Genomic DNA, 20,413 nt, shown 5'->3' on the forward strand with positions numbered 1-20,413 from the left:
CCCAGAGCCTACATTACCCATGGCCTTTGCAGAACAGCTGTCTGATTCAGGCCAGAATTACCTTACCATCCAGACCCAACAATTTCCATAACCTTTGCTTTAGAGTAGTCTGACAGAAGCCAGAGCCAACTTACACCCTGAACTCATTTCGAATGCCCCATGCGGCACTGAAGTCTGACTCACCAGATCCAACATGTCCCATGACCCTTATTTTAGTGAAGTTTGACTCGGGCTAGAGTCAACTGATGCCCTGAACTCCATGTTTCCTATGTCCTTCGTGGCACAGAAATCTGACTTAGGCCAAAGGAAACTTAAATCCCAGACCCAACATTTCCCATGATCCTTGCTTTAGAGAATTCTGACTCAGGCCATTGCCAACTTATACCATGAACCCCAAGTTTCCTACATCCCTTTGAGAGGGTAGCAGGCAGGAAGGCAAGGGGTCTCCAAACGGAGGAAATACGTTTTAAGTGCCAGACGTTTTTTCCTCTCTCCCTTAAGTGGCAGGAGGAAACAAACTACAAGTGTCAGATTTTTTTCCCTTCTCTAAATAAATTCAAAAGTGGTTTTCATTTAAATTTCTGTGTTGTCATGACAACATCTGGTTCTACCTGAACTTAGCTCTTATCAAACCCTGAGGTAACCAATGTGTTTTTCTTATGGAAATGTTTTTCTGAAGCTATGTTAATGAACTATGTATTTACCCTAGACTCTGTCTTTTTTTAAGTTCCTTCTGCCTAAGACTCAGAAGGGACTTGACAAGCCAGGATGTTTTACTCATGCAAATGTTCTTTTAAGCTATGTTTCAAGGAGACTATGTATTTGCTTGGAAACCTGCCTTTCTTCAAGATTCATGCCAATGGTTTCATGGCCCAGGACAAGTCACCTTGTGCCAATGCTCTCTCAAAATGCATGATGTAGGTGAGGAGCCTGGTGCCAGTCTCTGAGTTTTGAGACATTTCCTTTCTCTAGTTAGCAGCATGCTGGTAGCGATATAACTTCCCACTAAAGACTAGCATGGGGACACTCTTTCTGCCCCCTTTTTATGTCTACATCAGAAGCTTACACTATCTCTTCTGTACTTTAATAAAACTTTATTACACAAAAACTCTGAGTGATCAGGCCTCATCACTGGCCCCGAATTGAATTCCTCTCCTCCAGAGGCCAAGAAACCCACATTCTTTCCTGGCTCAACAACAACCTGTCACCTTGGGGCACACAAGACTGATACAGGCAAGTGCTACCTTACCACCTGGACCCAATATTTCCCATGACCCATGCTTTAGAAAAGTCTGACTCGGGCCAGAATCAACTGATGCCCTGAACTCCACATTTCCTAGGCTATTTGTGACACAAATTATGACTCAGGCCAGAGCTAGTTTACCACCCAGACCCAACATTTTCCATGTTCCTCGTGGCACAGAAGTTTGACTCAGGCCAGACGCAACTTACACCCATGACCCAACATTGTGCATGCTCCTTGCAGCAGAGAAGCCTGACTCAGGCAAGAGCCTATTTAACACCTGGACCCAACATTTCAGATGACCCTTGCTTTAGTGAAGTCTGACTAGGGCCAGAGCTGACTTACTACCCTCACCAAATATTTCCAATGCCCTCTGTGACACAGACGTTTGAATCAGGCCAGAGTATACTTACTACCCGGACCCAACATTTCCCATGACCCTTGCTTTAGAAAAGTCTGACTCAGGCCACCATAGGCCCGAAACCTCACATTTCCTAGGCTATTTGCAACACAGAGGTCTGTCTCAGGCCAGCGCTAACTTACCGACTGGACCCAGTATTTCCCATGTCTCTTGGCCCAGGGAAGTCTGACTCAGATCAGAGTCATTTGATGCTCAGGACCCAACATTTCCCATGCCTCTTTGAGACAAAAACATCTGCCTCAGGCTAGAGCCAACTTTCTCCCCAGGCCCATTATTTCCCATGACTCTCTGTGACACAGAATTCTGACTTAGGCCAATGCCAACTTACCACTCAGATCCAACTTTCTACAAGCCCCATTAGACACAGAATTCTGACAACAGGCCACAGCCAAGTTTTGCCCTGAGCCAGCATTCATCATGCCTGCATGGTGCCATTGTAACTCTGGGCCGTCTTTAGGACTTTCACAAGGCACTTGTGATGTGTGAGCTTTGAAAGTAGTGTCTGGCTGGTATATCAGTAGAACATACCAAGAGTAGCTGTTGACTTTCAGTTGTCTCTTTATGGTACACAGGGATATCTCAGCAGGAGAGGTGAGCACAATGGTGTACAATCAACTTCAGCTGGCGCCTCCCAGGAGACTCCCTCTCTCTTCTAGGTCACAGTATAGGAAGGGCAGTGGCCTCCTTTCCTCAGCTGCTTTTCACAACCTAAGGCAGTGTACAGACTGAAGCATGAACACAAGAATTTTTCTAACACTGACATCCAAAAGTCTGAGGAATTCTCTAAAGTAGGGTAAAGCCCCCATTATAAAAGTCTCTCCTGTGCCTGAAGGCAATTCTCATGTATCACTCAAGGATGTTCATTTTATCATCGGTCCTCATGCTCTGCCGATCCCAGGCAGGGACACAGATGTGAAGGGGAAGAAAACACTTCTTTGAATACAAGAAGCTTCTCGTAACTTTCAGACCACAGTCCTTTGTCCTTAATCATTTTCAGCAACTGCATCTAGTGATGTTCTTCCCCACCATCTGCCCACCTGCAACCAGCAGGCCTCTGAAGGAGGGACCATGGTCTATATGCCATTCCATCTTTCCTGATCAGAGAGGCTCCAGCCCTGGTGTGTGACCCTGAAACCTCTATAAGCCTCTCTGTAAAGAGGAGACAATCAAACTGGCTGGCCAATCAGGCATGAAATCCGTTTAGTTCAACATGTATTCTCCCCAATTTGGGGAGCATTTTCTTTACCAGTTGTTTCTACTACTGTAAAAACACATTGTGTCAACCCCAGATAGCCATATTGACTGGAAATGAAGAGGAGATGGAAGTGTGGGTAACCACTGCCTTTTTAAGCAAGAAAATGTTACTTAAGAAGGCTTCTCACAGCTTAGTTATTAACATCACAAGATATGGGGCCAACTAAACCCAGCTCTAATGCCCCTCTACACCATTTGCCAGAGGAGAGGGGCTCTGTTACCACGGTAATGGAAGGATCCATTCTGTACCACGAATGTCCCCTGCCAAATAGAGCATTATCTATTTCTTACAATTCAGTTCAGTTTAGCCATTCAGTCATGTCCAATACATGAAAGATCTCCCTGTCCATCACCTACTCCTAGAGTTTACACAAACTCATGTGCATTGATTTAGTGATCCCATCTAACCATCTCATTTTCTGTCATCCCCTTCTCTGCCTGCCTTCAATCTTTCCCAGCATCAGGGTCTTTCCAATGAGTCAGTTCTTCGCATTAGGTGGCCAAAGTAGTGGAGTTGCAGCTTCAGCATCTGTCTTTCCTATGAATATTCAGGACTGATTTCCTTTAGGATGGACTGGTTGGATCTCCTTGCTGTCAAAAGACTCTGAAGAACCTTCTCCAACAACACAGTGCAAAAGCATAATTTCTTCGGCACTCAGCTTTCTTTATAGCCCAACTCTCACATCCATACATGACTACTGCAAAAACTATAGCTTTGACTAGACAGACTTTTGTTGGAAAGGAATGTTTCCGCTTTTTAATAAGATGTCTAGGTTGGTCATATATTTTCTTCCAAGGAGCAAGTGTATATTGATTTCAGGGCTGCAGTCACCATCTGCAGTGATTTTGGAGCCCCCCAAAATAAACTCTGTCACTGTTTCTACTCCTTCTCCATCTATTTGCCATGAAGTGACTGGACCAGATGCCATGATCTTAGTTTTCTGAATGTTGAGCTTTAAGCCAACTTTTTCACTCTCCTCTTTCACTTTCATCAAGAGGCTCTTTATTTCTTCACTTTCTATCATAAGGGTGGTATCTTCTGCATATCTGAGGTTATTGGTATTTCTCCTGGCAATCTCGATTCCAGCTTATGCTTCATCCAGTCCAGCATTTCTCATGATGTACTCTGCATACCAATTAAATAAGCAGGGTGACAATATATAGCCTTGATGTACTCCTTTCCCAATTTGGAACCAGTCTGTTGTTCCATGTCCAGTTCTAACTGTTGCTTCTTGACCTGTATACAGATTTCTCAAGAGGCAGGTCAGGTGGTCTGGTATTCCCATCAGCTGAATGAATAATTTTCATATCTCTTGAATAATCTCTTGAATAATTTTACATAGTTTGTTGTGATCCACACAGTCAAAGGCTTTGGCATAGTCAATAAATACAAGTAGTTGTTTTTCTGGAACTTTCTTTCTTTTTCAATGATCCAAAGGATATTGGCCATTTGATCTCTGGTTCGTTTGCCTTTACTGAATCCAGTTTGAACACCTGGACGCTCATGGTTCACGTACTGTTGAAGCCTGGCTTGGAGAATTTTGAGCATTACTTTGCTAGCTTTTGAGATGAGTGCAATTGTGTGGTAGTTTAAGGATTTTTTTTTTTTTGGAATTACCTTTCTTTGAGATTGGAATGAAAATTGATCTTTTTGAGTATTGTTGCCAATGCTGAGTTTTCCAAATTTACTGGCATATTGAGTGCAGCACTTTCACAGCATCACCTTTTAGGATTTGAAGTAGCTCAGCTGGAATTCCATCACCTCCACTAGCTTTGTTCGTAGTGATGCTTCCTAGGCCCTCTTGACTTTGCATTCCAGGATGTCTGGCTCCAGGTCACTGATCACACCATCATGATTATCTAGGTTGTGAAGATCTTTTTTATCTAGTTCTCCTGTGTATTCTTGCCACCTCTTCTTAACATCTTTTCCTTCTGTTAGGTACATACCATTTCCATCCTTTATTGTGACCATCTTTGCATGAAAAGTTCCCTTGGTATCTCTAATTTTCTTGAAGAGATCTCTAGTCTTTCCCCTATTCTATTGTTTTCCTCTATTTCTTTGTATTGACCACTGAGGAAGGCTTTCTTATATCTCCCTGCTATTCCTTGGAACTCTGCATTTAAGTGGTTGTGTCTCTTCCTTTCTCCTTTGTCTTTTGATTCTTTTCTTTTCACAGTTGTTTGTGAGGACTCCTCAGACAACCATTTTACCTGTTTGCCTTTTTTTGTCTTGGGGATGGTCTTGATCATTGCCTCCTTTACAATGTCACGAACCACTATCCATAGCTCTTCAGGCACTCTATCAGATCTAATCCCTTGATTCTACTTGTCACTTCCACTGTAGAGTTGTAAGGGATATGATTTAGGTCATACCTTAATGGTCTAGTGGTTTTCCCTACTTTCTTCAATTTAAGTCTGAATTTGGCAATAAGGAGTTCAAGATCTGAGCCACCGTCAGCCCTGGTGTTGTTTTTTTGTGACTGTATAGAGCTTCTCCATCTTTAGCTGCAAAGAATACAATAAATTTGACTTCGGTATTGACCATCTGGGATGTCTGTGTGTAGAGTCTTCTCTTGTGTTGCTGGAAGTGGGTATTTGCTATGACCAGTGCATTCTCTTGGCAAAACCCTGTTAGCTTTTGTCCTGCTTCATTCTGTACTCCAACACAAAATTTGCCAGTTACTCTGGGTATTTCTTGACTTTCTACTTTTGCATTTTAGTCCCCTATAATGAAAAGGAAATCTTTTGGGGGTGTTATTTCTGGAAGGTGGTGTATGTATTCATAGAACTGTTTAACTTCAGCTTGTTCAGCATTATTGGTTGGGGCATAAACTTGCATTACTCTGATATTGAATGGTTTGCCTCTGTCGTTTTTGAGACTGCATCCAAGTAATGCATTTCGGGCTCTTTTATTGACTCTGATGGCTACTCCATTTCTTCTAAGGTATTCTTGCCCACAGTAGTAGATATAATGGACATCAGATTAAATTCCAGGCCATTCACCCATTCCAGACGGTTTTAGTTAGCTGATTCCTAAAATGTCGATGTCATACATGCCATCTCCTGTTTGACCACTTCCAATTTGCCTTGATTCATGGACCTAACATTCCAGGTTCGTATGCAATACTGCTCTTCACAGCATCGGATTTTACTTCTATCACCAGTCATGTACACAACTGGGTGTTGTTTTTGCTTTTTCTCTGTCTCTTCATTCTTTCTGGAGTTAGTTCTCCACTGATCTCCAGTGGCATATTGGGCACCTACAGACCTGGGGAGTTCTTTTAGTGTCCTATATTTTTGTCTTTTCATACCGTTCATGGGGTTCTCAAGGCAAGAATACTGAAGTGGTTTGCCATTCCTTTCTCCAGTGGACCACGTTTTGTCAGAAATCATCATGAACCATCTGTCTTGGGTGGCCCAACACAGCATGGCTCAAAGTTTCATTGAGTTAAAAGCTAAAGTTGGATTAAAGCTCAACATTCAGAAAACGAAGATCATGGCATCTGGTCCCATCACTTCATGGGAAATAGATGGGGAAACAGTGGAAACAGTGTCAGACTTTATTTTAGGGGGCTCCAAAATCACTGCAGATGGTGATTGCAGCCATGAAATTAAAAGACGCTTACTCCTTGGAAAGAAAGCTATGACCAACCTAGATAGCATATTGAAAAGCAGAGCCATTACTTTGCCAACAAAGGTCTGTCTAGTCAAGGCTATGGTTTTTCCAGTGGTCATGTATTGATGTGAGAGTTGGACTGTGAAGAAAGCTGAGCGCCGAAGAATTGATGCTTTGGAACTGTGGTGTTGGAGAAGACTCTTGAGAGTCCCTTGGACTTCAAGGAGATCCAACCAGTCCATCCTAAAGGAGATCAGTCCTGGTGTTCATTGGAAGGACTGATGCTAAAGCTGAAACTCCAATACTTTGGCCACCTCATGTGAAGAGTTGACTCATTGGAAAAGACCCTGATGCTGGGAGGGATTGGGGGCAGGAGGAGAAGGGGACAACAGAGGATGAGATGGCTGGATGGCATCACCGACTCGATGGACGTGAGTCTGAGTGAACTCCGGGAGTTGGTGATGGACAGGGAGGCTTGGTGTGCTGCAATTCATGGGGTCGCAAAGAATTGGACACGACTGAGCAACTGAACTGAACTGAACTGGAGAAGGAAATAGCAACCCACTCCAGTACTCTTGCCTGGAAAATCCCATGGACTGAGGAGTCTGATAGGCTGTCCTACCATAGTAGGCAGTCCATGAGGTCACAAGAGTTGGACACGATGGAGCGATTCCACTTTGCCATCCTGATAAAACTAGTGTTTGCATAGAATAGGAAAGCAGTATAAAAAAGAAAGTTATCCCATTTCAAAGGCTTTGCCTTCAAGTGCCCAATATTACCAATTTCTGTGTCACTCACATAAATCAGAGGCAAGCATGAGGTTTAATCAGATAACTTATTCGGAAGACCTTGTAGTATATTACCATTCCTAACTGAAAGAAAACATTCACTAAATACATGGCTCAGGATGGTATGTGACAAGGCAGGCCTAGGGATCAACACCTGGAATAGCACAGAGGAGCCAGGACACATCTGACCTATACTGAGTATTGTCCCTTTCACTTTTTAAAGAGTGTGCCAGTTCTTGACCCTGCTCTCAATCGGCAAACACCCTTTTAGAAAGCTCTGCCTTGTGACTGCTTCCTACGACGAAAATAGTCAGCAGAAGTACCCATGAAATAATTCACTGAGGCCTTCCCCACAGCCTGTCCAATGAAGAGACTCAGGATGACTGCAATGCGATGGGCAACCTGCATTAGCCTGTGGGGAAAGGAGAGAAGGGGACACCATAGCTGTTAAGTTTCACAACACTTTTGACTAGCAAATGAGCCAGGCTTGGTCACCATCATGTCTCTGCTGAAAGAACACAGAGTAGGGGAAAGCTTTCTCTTACTATTATATGTTTCAGCTTGTCACCATGTAAGGAATCCACAATGACACCCACTGTCCAAGGATTTGAAGTAACTGTGAAGAAAGCTGAGCACTGAAGAATTGATGCTTTTGAACTGTGGTGTTGGAGAAGACTCTTCAGAGTCCCTTCGACTGCAAGGAGATCCAAACAGTCCATTCTAAAGATCAGTCCTGGGTGTTCTTTGGAAGGAATGATGCTAAAGCTGAAACTCCAATACTTTGGCCACTTCATGCGAAGAGTTGACTCATTGGAAAAGACTGATGCTGGGAGGGATTGGGGGCAGAAGGAGAAGGGGACAACAGAGGATGAGGTGGCTGGATGACATCACCTACTCGATGGACATGAGTTTGAGTGAACTCCGGGAGTTGGTGATGGACAGGGAAGCCTGGCATGCTGTAATTCATGGGGTCGCAAAGAGTCGGACACGACTGAGCGACTGCACTGAACTGAACTGTGAAACACAACTGAGATCACAATTAAGCAAAGTCAAATGATTTCAATGCCCTGAAAAGGCCCACACCATTATAATGTATAATAAAGGAAAGGAAAACACTGGGTACTTGATTCCTTCCTGGGTTTGAAAGAAAACAACAGACAAAGAGACTGCTGTTTTCTTATTTGTAACCTGCAAACATCATCAAATCTTATAAGGGCCATTTGTGCTTGAATAGAACGAACTTAAACTCACACAAAATGCAAAACAGCCTTCAAAGGTGACTGAAGACCATATTCAGGTTCTGTGAATGAGCCCCGAGCCAATCAAGCCATCTGTTTACTCAATTTTCACATTAAAATTCTCAGAATTTGTGTTCTGTTTTAAGGCAACACGTGAAGAAGACCATTCCAAAAGTTAACAAACAAATGATATTAAACTTAAAGCTATCAGTTCAGTTCAGTTGCTCAGTTGTATCCGACTCTTTGCGACCCCATGAACCGCAGCATGCCAGGCCACCCTGTCCGTCACCAACACCCAAGTCCACCCAAACCCATGTCCATTGAGTCGGTAATGCCATCCAACCATCTCATCTTCTGTTGGCCCCTTCTCCTTCCACCTTCAGTCTTTCCCAGCATCAGGGTCTTTTCAAGTGAGTCAGTTCCTCACATCAGGTGGCCAGAGTATTGAAGTTTCAGCTTCAGCATCAGTCCTTCCAATGAATATTCAGGACTGATTTCCTTTAGGATGGACTGGCTGGATCTCCTTGCAGTCCAAGGGACTCTCAAGAGTCTTTTCCAACACCACAGTTCCAAAGCATCAATTCTTCAGCGCTCAGCTTTCTTCACAGTACAACTTACACGTCCATACATGACCACTGGAAAAACCATAGTCTTGACTAGACAGACCTTTGTTGGCAAAGTAATATCTCTGCTTTTTAATATGATATCTAGGTTGGTCATAACTTTTCTTCCAAGGAGTAAGCATCTTTTAATTTCATGGCTGCAATCACCATCTGCAGTGATTTTGGAGCCCCCTAAAATAAAGTCTGACACTGTTTCCACTGTTTCCCCATCTATTTCCCATGAAGTGATGGGACCAGATGCCATGATCTTCGTTTTCTGAATGTTGAGCTTTAAGCCTACTTTTTCACTCTCCTCTTTCACATTCATCAAGAAGCTCTTTAGTTCCTCTTTACTTTCTGCCATAAGGATGGTGTCATCTGCATATCTGAGGTTATTGATATTTCTCCCAGCAATCTTGATTTGGGCTTGTACTTTTTTCAGCCCAGTGTTTCTCATGATGTACTCTGCAGATAAGTTAAATAAGCTGAGTGACAATATACAGCCTTGACGTATTATTTTTCCTATTTGGAACCAGTCTGTTGTTCCATGTCCAGTCCTAACTGTTGCTTCCTGACCTGCGTACAGGTTTCTCAAGAGGCAGGTCAGGTGGTCTGGTATTCCCATCTCTTTCAGAATTTTCCACAGTTTATTGTGATCCACACAGTCAAAGGCCTTGGCATAGTTAATAAAGCAGAATTAGATGTTTTTCTGGAATCTCTTGCTTTTTTGATGATCCAGCGGATGTTGGCAATGTGATCTCTTGTTCCTCTCCCTTTTCTAAAAGCAGCTTGAACATCTGGAAGTTCACGGTTCACGTATTGCTGAAGCCTGGCTTGGAGAATTTTGAGCATTACTTTACTAGCGTGTGAGATGAGTGCAATTGTGTGATAGTTTGAGCATTTTTTGGCATTGCCTTTCTTTGGGATTGGAATGAAAACTGACCTTTTCCAGTCCTGTAGCCACTGCTGAGTTTTCCAAATTTGCTGACATACTGAGTGCAGCACTTTCACAGCATCATCTTTCAGAATTTGAAATAGCTCAACTGGAATTCCATCACCTCCACTAGCTTTGTTCATAGTGATGGTTTCTAAGGCCCACTTGACTTCACATTCACAAAACACCAAGGCAGCCAAGGGCTGTCAGCTCGCATAACACGGCACATGCTCCCTCAGAGACTTACTTTCTCGTTTCACAGGGATAGTAACAGAAACACCTTCAATGGTTAAGAAAGGTCACAAAAATGGCCAAGATCAACATTTGAACCAATACCCGGCAATGATATATCCAGCCCAAACGCCCTACAATACAAGGGGGAATCAGCTCCATGGTGACCAACAGTCACCCAACTGTCCAGCACCCCCACACCATTCAGCCAACCACACGCACCCTTCCCTCGCATTAAGCTGCAAACACTACAAAACATTAAGATCATTAATGGAAAGGGGGTCTCCAAGACCCACAGTTAAACCAAGAAAATCTTCAAGGTTCATCAGGCTGTTACAATAAGCCCCAACACCAAACCCGGAAGTGCCTGAGAAACCTTCTCTGCCATCCACACAGGAGCCCCCGACACATCTGTCAAGGTATTCATTAGGACACACCATCTTCCTGACTCTCCAAATCATATCGCAGACAGCCAAATATGAATAAAGTGACGAAAACTTACACTTTTGAGATCTCGGGAAATGGGCCACCATGATAAATCCTAACCAGGGAGTACGGTCGACAGAAGCCCCACAGGAAAATCCAGCCAGGAACTTAGTCTCCTGCTGGGTCTGTCGCTATGGCTTCTTCTGCAAGGTTTCCGTAACTGTGCTTCCCAATGTCGTCATTGGTAGGCCTGTGATGGTTTACGGGGAGATTGGCCATTTTTCTCAGGTAGTTCTACTGGTGGGAAACTGTCCTTTTCCCAAGGCCCAGTTCAAGTAATGGAATCTCTATGTCTTTCCATACCTGTCTCCATCCCTCAATGCCTACCTCTTCCACTTAGGTCTTTGCACAGATCTTTTCCTTTGTTTCTTGTCATCTTAGATTTTGGAAAGCATGAACATTCAGTTTACCCAGGCCTAGGTCAATTACATCCCTCTCCAGAAAGCCATCCAAGCTTTACTCCTTCCAGGCATAATATGAGTTCTTCATATTAGATAGGGACATGGAGATATACCAGAGCAGAGTTGCACGAGAATTGTTTATGAGCTCTGGGATCAGACAGTACTGTGCTGGGCACTGTGTAAAGGAGCCATGGTTTGCACTTGGAAATTTGGCAAGTCAGTTCAGGTTGCAGACATTTGGGAAGACCAGGGAACACTGACAACAAGCGAACTCATAGACGCCTCCTTGGATTGGCACCACCCTTCTCAAGATTTTCATATCCTTTCCTGCCTTTCTATCTGCGAAAATATTGTCCTCCCTACAAGGCCCAGTCATAAATCTCTTCCCTACATCTCTTCCTAAATTCATGTTCCCACCCCAACCACAAGAAGCCTTATTTCTCTTGTTGCTATAGGAAGAAACATATGAGGACTTCATATATCTGCTGTAAACGTCGCTAAAGTTCAAAGTTATTTAGAGTGAGACTGGAAGCCCACTTCTTTCTCTGGAGGCCTCCTGCTGAGAAATTTCTACACCTGCTCTCAATTTGTGAGTTCTACAAACAAGAAGGTGCAGCTCCCCATGGCTTGACTACCTTGAGAGTTTAAGTCCTGTACACTCTACAGGGTGTTTGGACCCCAAAGCCCCTGGTTCTCTAAGCTGGACTGCATGGTCACAAGTTGCACAGTGCTTCTAGGAAAGATGATCGAGTGCTAGCACTGTCTTTCACAAGGAAAAGATCATTTAGGAGGGTGTTTGAGGCTTCATGGTGTGAACAATGTTATACAGTAGTCCATGATGTTGCCCTATGCACTGTGATGGCCAATTTTATGTGCCAACTTGCTGGTCATGGGACATCCAAATAAATCATTATTTCTGGTTGTAACTGTGAGGGTGTTTCTGGACAAGATGAGCATTTGAATTGGTGACTTAGTAGAATAGAAGGCCTTCCCCAATGTGGGTGGGCATCCCCCAATCTGTTGAAGGCCCAAATGGAACAAAAGGCAGGAAAAGGAAGAATCCTTCCCCTTTTTCCTATCTCATTGTTTCAGATAGAACATTTCTCCTCATTTTCTACTTCTCCTCAACTAGGATTCACACCACCAGAACCCCTGATTCACAGGCCTACAGACTGGGACAGAATTCTATCACTGGCTTTCCTGGCTTTACACCATGTAGACAGGAGACCGTGGAATTTCTCAGCCTCCATAAATAGAGAACTACATTCCTCAAGATAAACCTTCTTCATATATATATTTATATATGTATATAATATATATATATATTCTTTATATATAAATATATATATATACACACAGAGAGATATAAATGTACATATAAAATATCTCTTATTGGCTCTGTTTCTTTGAATAATTCTGACTGATAAAGCTGGAAAATCGCAGACAGTTTCTCCTGTTAGATTTGGCTTCATAGTCCTCAAATAGAACTTGGAAAAAACAGCAAAATCAAATACATGAAAATTAGTTCCAAACTATTGGTGAGGAAACTAAGACACCAGAAACAGACAGCCAGATATTGGCCCAGAGGGGTTTCTTTTCCACCAGGGATTAGCTGCTCTTTGGCAAGTCCAGGGAAAGCTTACAGGTGAGCTCTTCTAAACCTGGGGTTGTTGGGTGAGCCTTTGACAATTATCCTGAGGGCAGGAGAGTTGTTGCAGGCCATGTCTAGTAATCCACAAATAATGATTAATCCACATGGGGAGGCACAACAAGGAAAATTGCAGCCATTGATGTGAATCCTGTCTCATGATCTGCCAAGTCTTCCCCATGTGTTACTAGGCATCTCCCTCTGAGTGGCATCAGCAGCTGTATATATATGCTGGACCCTCTCAAGCCCTGGCATGTGTTGACCACTACCACACAGGTCCTATCTTTCACATTATCAGTATCTCCTCCATCTGTGGTCACTGTTCATTCTTTTTTTTTTTTTTTTTGGCATGTGTCACCGTGCAGCTTGTGGGCTCTTAGTTCTGCAACCAGGGATCAAACTTGGGCCCACAGCAGTAAAAGCACTGAGATTTAGCCACTTGACCAGGAAAGTCCTGCCATTCATTCTTGTCGCATTTATACTTCATTCCACGTTTATGGCCTGTCTGTAGACAATAATGACTTCTCATTTACTGTGTACAGTACATGGGCTTGAGGTATGCTGTTTGGATTCATACCATAACTACTAATCCTACCAGGTGAATATCCTTCATTGTTTTTGTGCCTCAGTTTCCTCATCAGTAGAGTGAAGATACTAATAAGAACTATGTCATCAGGCTGCCATGACCCTCAGTGAGCTCATGCAAAGTATTTAGACCAGTACCTTACAGTCCTGCATGTTCATTGGAAGGACTGATGCTGAAGCTGAAAATCCAGTACTTTAGTCACCTGATGCGAAGTAATCACACACTAGAAAAGACCCTGATGCTGGGAAAGATTGAAAGTGGGAAGAGAAGGGGCCGACGGAGGATGAGATGCTTGGATGGCATCAGTGACTTGATGGACATGAGTTTGGGTAAGCTTCAAGAATTGGTGATGGACAGGGAAGCCTGGCTTGCTGCAGTCCCTGGGGTTGCAAAGAGTCGGACATGGCTGAACGAGCAAAGTGAACTGAACTAACATACACTAAGCTTTCACGTAAATTTAACTAGGACTGTGACTTTATCACCATGCATGTTTCTGGTCAAATATACTCTCCCTTCTGGAGACTTTATCATGCTAGCTTCACCAACAAGGGTCTAATTTCTCTAATTAATTTTCTACTTACCATTCATGTAACATAATCCACATCTTAGTAACATGTCGGCCAGTTCGCCAGCTGTTTTGTTCCATAATTATTACTTTCATCTATGTTAATGTCTCTGTTGACTTATTAACTCTTGCACATGTCTTCACGTATATGTCTTGTTCTTAAAAGTTTTACCACGAGTTTCCAATTCATCAGCTTAATAGCTCATTTTTCTCCTGATATAATATAGCTCTATATACAGCACAATACATATGAGGATTGAATAGTACATAAGAAGACAGTGAAATCTTACCTTTCATTAAGAGATCCCCAGTGATATTCCCCTTTGAATGTCATAAACCCCATTGTCTCCTCATTGCTTTGGCAGAAGTCACAATGTGGGTGGTACCTGATACAGGAATTGGCAAAAATGTACTGAAGATTTGGTTGACCATATCAGGCCTGTCTGTCAAGAAAAGATGCACCAGGCTGAAATGTGTGTTGCATGAGAGTTGCATGAGAGAGGACGTTTAAAGGATTAAGGAAGAGCAAGTGCACAGGAGCAGGACTGTGAAAGAACATGGTTTTCTCAGTAAAGAACACATATTATGTCCTTGAGGGAGAAGACAGTTAACGATATAACATGCAAAGCATGAAGGGAAAGTAGATAAGTGGTCCAAGGTAAAGAACCACGTGTTGGATGTGGTAAACTCCATTGAGATCCAATTCACTTTTCAAATCTACCATTTGGGTGTCAGTGCACAGAACAGATCAAAAGAGAGGGTCGGCAGAAAAGGGAGACTGAGCACCCATGGCCACTTCACTCCAGCATCATGTCAGACTTGCGCGTGGACGAGCACACCATGTCTGCTGCTGTGTGGAACAGGGCCTGGCTGTGGAAGCGAGCGTGGAAGGCAAGGACCACAGTATCACTGGAGAAGCAGTATAAGCAATCACCAATCGCAAGTTAAAACAGGTCAAGCCTGTCAGGACCATCTTGAGGAGAGGAATGACCCTCTCCTTGGCTGCCTGCAGCAGTGCTTGAATCCAAGTGTCAGATGCATTTTGAGTTCCAGCAGCTGCACACGGAGGCCCGAAGCGATTGTAGCCCCTAGTGGAGCCCTCCAAGGACCCCCAAGCCAGGCCTCTACCCTGCCTCCATGAAACATGCTCTAGCCTAAGCCCTCACCACCTGGCTGAGGGCTGGCCTCCAGATGCCCTAGGGGATCTGTCTGCCTAGGCCATGCTTCTTGTACTTCCCTTTGGGGGCCTGGGATTAACCACCTCCCGGCATCCCTTCCTGGGGTCAGGTGTGGGCCTGTTATTAATACTACTAGCATGTGTGTCCAAATCTTTAATGCTCCTCCTTCTGCCAAAGTGATGAATGTCCACACTGAAGCCGTCTGCATCAGGGCTTCCACACGTGCAGGCATCCACCCACACACACACACTGACAAAAGGTCATTCACATTCTCAACTTTATATAATATGTGCAAACCTCCTACAAAGATGTCTCCCAAACTCGATCCACTCATGAATGGAATGAAAGTACCTGTTTCCCTGCATTCTGAATGTTAGATTTTCCAACCATCACTGTATATATTATAGGGAAAAGGTGTGTCTCAAATTCTCTGGTTTGAATGTGTTTGAAAAATATTTTAGGAACAGACTGAAAAACATTTGAATGAAAATTATACCAGATATTCACTGCACTTCTGTAACTATCCTCTGTGGATTGCCTGATCAAGAACGTGGCCCATCTCTCCATTGATCAGTGTGAGAGTGTCCCTGTAAACAGACTTGTGTCTGGTTTCTGTAGTGATGGCATTCCGGCTTAGGACTTGACCTTAACCTGTGAAGTTCAGTGTAAATGTGGATCCTTAGTGTCAGCGTTGCCCCCCTCCTCCTTCCCCTCATCCATGCTGCCACAACACAGGGCTGGACCAGGGTATGCAAATTGCCATGGGTCATCTTTTGGGACTTGGTTCAGTCTTCGAGAGTAGATCTACATCTGGAAGAGTAATGGCTGCCCCAAGTTGACCCACATCACTTGTCCAAATCAGCAGAGAAACTCAGACCACACATAGCAGGAACTAGACCTTCATGTCGGTGCCACTGTGGCTGGAGACCAGGAAGAAATTGTAGCGTGTCTCCCTAGCCTGTGTGTCTGGGATATAAAGAGATGGAAAAAATAGATCGCTGGAGGGATAAAGAGACAGAAAGAAGAATAGGGAGGTGGGAGGAAGGCTGAGAGGACACCAGCTTTGGAAGTAAGGCACAGACTAGCCTGCATTTGCCTGTGTCTGGAGGAGACTTGTACCCTAGGGGCTTCCAAGATACTCACAGCCTTTCCAGTCTGAGTCCATGCTTCATCCAAGCCTCACCAGAATCCCTCCATGCCTGGAGATCCATCCAGAATGTCATGAAATGACCACCAGTCAGTCCCAAAGTCTTGGCAGAAAGGTGCACCAAGCCTTTCAAGTTTTGGCATTCCAGGGGTGGGGAAATGAATCAGAACAAAAAGCAGAAAAGGAACCTAGAATGGGCAAGTCCTTACTCATACTTTTTTCCTTTAAGTTTCCTGTCACCCACTCATTTATCTCCAAGTTGAGACCACATTCAAGTAAAAAGGAGAGTAAAAGGATGCAGGGACCCCCTGCTCTCTGAATGTGTGTGAGTGTGTGGAAGGGGCAGGTGAGCCTTAAAAATTTACAAGATCCTTGACCTCCATCAGAATAACAGAGTTCTAAAGGTGCACACCAGGTCCAGGAGGTATGTGTCCTGCTACAAGAGTGTGACTGTGCACTGAGACCCAACTTCTGAGTGCCAGGATATCCAGTGTTTCACATAGCTGCCCTGCATGATCACGTTTATCCCCACAGCAATAGTTATGAGGGAGACATATATAGCCTGGCCATAAAAAGCCCTCAGTAAATGGAAAAAATTATGCACCTTCCTTTCAAGTCATCCCCAGGTTCAAAACTCCTTGGTCTCATATAAAACAGAAAACATGTCCATTGATTCATTATGTAATTAATACACGCTCATCCATATTCAGAGTATGGGTGAGTAGACCCACCACCTCCAACATCCAAATCTCAGCAAGTTTCTCTCCTGCCTGATGACTTGGACTTACATAGCTAAGTCTGGTAGCTCACATCTTAATGGATAAGTCATTCTTTAACACAAGTAGGTGATAATATTGAAACAAAAAAGAAATGTCAGCTGTAATGACTGTATAGAAGACCTTTTTCAACTTCCACATACTGAGGAACCCCTCAGGCAGGAGGTGACAAGTTGCAGCTTTGGGGATCCTTAGACTGTGATGGCAAGATGTGAGTTGCTGACACCTGCATTCTTGAACATCTTTATGAATAATCAGGGAGAGACCTGAGCCCACCACCCAGCGGGGCACATCTTCAATCAGGACAGACTGTGACAGTCTCACTTTCTTTTCCCCAGGAGAACGATTTCGATGAGCACAAGGTTTTAATGACCTCCCTAGCCCTCCCTGACTCAGGGCCTCTGCGCACCAAAGTTGTGTCGTCTCACTCCAAAGCTGCGTGAGCCTTGGCTGTGCACAAGCCTGCCATGTGTGGCGGCCATGTGAAACAGGGCATGCCTGTGGATGTGCACACAGAAGGCAAGGACAGTGGCTTCACCTGAGGAGCAGTATGGGCAGCCACCTACCCCATGTTGGACAAGGTCAACACCAGTCTGGACCACCTGGAGGAGAGAAATAAGCACCTCCCTGGCCACCTCCCAGAGTGGTTGAATCTAACTGGTAGACACACCTTGAGTTCCAGGAGCTGGTCAAGGAGGCCTGAAGCAATCGGCAGTCCCTAGTGGAGCCCTCCAAGGGCCTGGAGCCTGGCTTCAACCCTGCCTCCCTGAGCCAGGCTCTAGGCTGAGCCTTCACGACCTGACTTGGGGCTGGACTGCAGATGTCCTGGGGGATCTGCCTGCATAGGCCCTCTTTCTGGTACTTCCCTTCACCTGCCTGGCATGTACTACCCCCTCCCTCAACCCAGCATTCCCACCTGGGGTCAGGAATGCTCCTGTGACCCACCCAACATGTCTGCCTGCCCAACTCCTGGATGCTTCCCGCTCTACCTATGTTCATTAGGCAGATTAAACAGTTAGCTTAAAATACTCTGGAATCACTATTCCTGAATCATGTTGCCACTTGAACGAATATTTCACAAAATGTTGTCAGCACTCTCAGCTCTACAAAGGGCTTATAAATTTACTATTAGAAATTTTATGCAATGTGTGTAGAGTTTTGATTTTTTTAAGCACTGCTGCTGCTGCTGCTAACTCACTTCAGTCGTGTCCAACTCTGTGCGACCCCATAGACGGAAGCCCACCAGGCTCCCCCATCCCTGGGATTCTCCAGGCAAGAACACTGGAGTGGGTTGCCATTTCCTTCTCCAATGCATGAAAATGAAAAGTGAAAGTGAAGTCGCTCAGTCGTGTCCGACTCTTAGCAACCCCATGGACTGCAGCCTACCAGGCTCCTCCTCCATCCATGGGATTTTCCAGGCAAGAGTACTAGAGTGGGGTGCCGTTGCCTTCTCCATTTTAACCACTGGTCAAAGGGAATTACTTCAGCCACTCAGTTACCTTTTCGATTCTTTTCATTCATACTCTGGTAATGATTGATATATAGTGAATAATTTCTCATACTCAAAGGACTGGATTCTAATACAAATTGGAAAAGGAGCTTTTTGTGTGCTTCCAGGTTTTTGTTTCTATGACTTCTGATGGTCTCCAGAACCATGCTGGGCCACTCCTTGTATCCTCACCCAGAGCAGGAATAGGAGATACACCCCCCATGCCCACACGATATCCAGGTATTCATCTGGCATCCTCATGAATAAGTGAAAAGGATCACTTCTCCTAGGAAGATGTTAGATTACCTACCATCATTCTTACCTTAACAAGAACAGAACTTCAGTTCTGGCCTCGAGACCCCTCGCTCTGCCACCCACCACCTGTTATCAATGCCAAGGTTACTGAGCCCAGAATCCCACTCTGTACCTGGTGTGATGCACACAGGAGCCACATCTTCACTGATGCTGCCTGGATTCATCACAAAGAATGACATCTACAATGGGAGCTTTTCCATCATACATATTTTATTGAAAAACAACATTTTACAAATTGAAAATAGTTTAGACAGTCACCTGTTCCTCTCTGACATAAGTAGTATGGTATATCTTCCATTTGCCAAGACTGGTGAGATCAGCATAGCAACTGAAACCGTCTGTAAACAAGGCCTCTGGTTATATTTCCTACTGCAAAGGACCACAGAGAATTCACCTCAAGGATACAGATTTTGGTAAAATATAAGCAAACTGGATGGTGAACAGTGGCTCCTACTTATTCCTCTTGCATGAGGTGCCATTGGCACAAGTTCCACTGAAGGAAATTCCCTGTGGCCTGAGTTTGGCCCAGGGTATGGCAATCACAATTTGTGGGGGACAGACACCTCCAGGGACCTGGTATCTCATGTTAGGGTACTGCAGGGAAAATATAAAGTTACATAAGAAACAAAGTTTTAGTTTTCCCCATTGAAAACTGACAGCAGGCCTTCACCCATCCCTTTGCTTTAGAGGGTTAACTTTGCAAAACGTGTCAGTTCTTTCTCTGCCTCTTTTTATGTGTGGAAATCATTTTAAAAGCTCAATAAGCTTCTTGCCAATTTGAACACTCCTTTAAGGACCTGGCTGGAAAATCCTTGCAAAGGGGGAGAGCTAGGTAAGGAAAGAAAAACTTAAGCAGTTGAAACCAGAAACTGCTAGACCTTCTGGACACTCAGAGAAAGAAATGACCATCAAAGCAGTGCACAAGAGTCAATAAAAGTGCAGGAGAAGATCATAAAAAGGTTTGGCAAGGCAGCATCTTAGGAGGATTACAGCATCCACAGAAGCAGGAGATGTTCCTTCTCAGAACTTCCTCAGGTTATGTTACTATGCAACAGTATAAAACATTATAAAGAACATTAAGCATTGCACAGAATGAGCAGTGGTAGCAAAATCATCTCCTGGCAGAGAGGCCCACAGTTCACTAGGAAAATGAAACATGAAGACCTGATCCCAGTATTCATGCCTGAATGTCAGTACAGGTCCACATTCACTCACTTCACAGCTATCCATGTGCTTTACTATTGTCTATATCACAGTTATGGCCACCCAATGGTAGCAAGAGGGAACAGGGCTACGAGACAGGAGACAGAGCCCTGAACCCACAATGTCTATCACTTGTTTCACAGCAAAGGTCCTTGTACTCACCACTGTCAGTCTTTCCTTAAACTCTCAGAAGCTCCTCCTCATACCCCTGCTGGGTTCAAATTTACCTATCAAGAGGAAGCCTTAAATGGGGGAACCACTGGACACTTTTCCTCCCCAAACGGAGCTCCTC

This window comes from Capra hircus (genome assembly GCF_001704415.2).
Source record: "Capra hircus breed San Clemente chromosome X unlocalized genomic scaffold, ASM170441v1, whole genome shotgun sequence".
Lineage (NCBI taxonomy): Eukaryota > Metazoa > Chordata > Mammalia > Artiodactyla > Bovidae > Capra > Capra hircus.